Genomic DNA, 1,782 nt, shown 5'->3' with positions numbered 1-1,782 from the left:
TATTGTGCTCTCAAATTAAATTTGATCAAAGGAGGCAAAACGAATGTCAGAACAGCGACACCAGACAGAGCAAACTGGCAAGCCCCTAACTGCAGCTAAAGTTGCTTTGCTCTTCATGTGTAGTCTAAAATTAAAACGCCTCAAAGTGCATGGGAGATATTTTTGGAACAAGCAGGGGGGCGAAAGGCATGCTATCAGCCCTTCTCCCCGTTGGCCAGTGGCATCTTTTAGGATAGCAGTTGCTTCAGGCAAATGATAACTGGAGGATTGACAACAGCAGGTGGATCATTTTCTAAGGCCTGATGGCAACACAACAGGAGCGCAAAAAAACTCTAATAAAAATGATTATTTTTTGAAAATCCTAAAGATGTTTACCAAATGTATATTGTTAATTGTAAATGTCTTGTCTAGATCAGTGTATTTATAATAGAGGGCAGTTGTTAAGTAATGACAGCAGCCATTAATGAGTCACACAAGTATTTATTAACATCCTTCTTCGTAGTGGAAAATATTTCATCATGACACAGAACAAGATACCGAGAACTACACACTGAATGTACAAACGTGTGAGAAAACAAATGTGAATATGTTTTTTGGCGGTGGTCTGTGCAAGTGCGTAGGAATGAGTTTAACATGGGGAATACTGGGGTGGGACACATGACGGATGACAGTACTCTCATAACCTAACCCAAAATATAATAGAACCGAGGAAATAATTAAATAGATCATTAAATGCATCTTTAAAATATCAACTTGACATCAGTTGTCACCTGTTCTGCTTTCTGGATACTGTATATTAAAATCTATAATATATTTTTGTATTATTATGATCGTACCACACACCTATCTCTTCCCTGGTTTACTAATTATCTCATTGTTAAAATGTTGTTTTTAAAAAAAAGTAACAATGGGCTAATACATATTTCACTAATTGTTGACTTCACCTGACCTTCTCCAATTGTCTTTGCTTCAACTGCCTCATTACTCTGTGTACTATCATCCTCCTAATAAGACATTTTACACATATTTAGTATAATGTCATACTATACGTGTTGACAAATGGTCAAATATGATTAGGTGTCGTCCTTGTGTTGTGTAGCCATTACTCACACTGACATTATTCTTAAAAAAATAAATAAACATTAGGTATGAATATAAACTGGCAGAAGTTATAACTAAGCCATATTTAAGGCAATGTTCCCTGCACCTTGTTTTAAAGATCGCCGTCTCTTGCCTTCCACTCTCGTCAGCAAGGAAAGAGGAGTAAGTGCCAGTGACTTTATGCTATTGCACTTTCAAAATGAAAGCACAAGAGTTAAAGATTTCAAAATCAAACATTTTTATTCTCTTATGCGGTATAATTTTTGGGTGGGACAAATCTCTCTGTCTCTAATATTGGGGTGGCAGGGTGTATACGTCCCCCCAGTTCCTACACCTATGGGTCTGTGTCATATCAAAGTTCTTCATATCAAACTGACACTCTCTACATGCATTTTGAAAAAGCACATCACGGCACTTACGACGACAAATGACAAACTATTAACAATATTGACAGAATACATTCATGTTAAATGAAAGACAGGATGAAAGTTCATCGACTACACAGTCTGCTATAACGAACATATTAAGTTGCATTCACCTTCACAATCTGCAGCATCCATTTAAATGGAAAACTGCACGTTTTTTTGGAATTTTGCCCATTATCCACAGTCCCTATTTAAGAGAACACACAAGCCTTTCTATTTTATGTGCCTTCTAAATATTGAAAATTGCTAGTACGAG

The sequence above is a fragment of the Entelurus aequoreus genome, linkage group LG07, assembly GCF_033978785.1.
Source record: "Entelurus aequoreus isolate RoL-2023_Sb linkage group LG07, RoL_Eaeq_v1.1, whole genome shotgun sequence".
NCBI lineage: Eukaryota > Metazoa > Chordata > Actinopteri > Syngnathiformes > Syngnathidae > Entelurus > Entelurus aequoreus.
The sequence above is the reverse complement of the archived record's forward strand: the minus strand, read 5'-3'. Positions refer to the sequence as shown.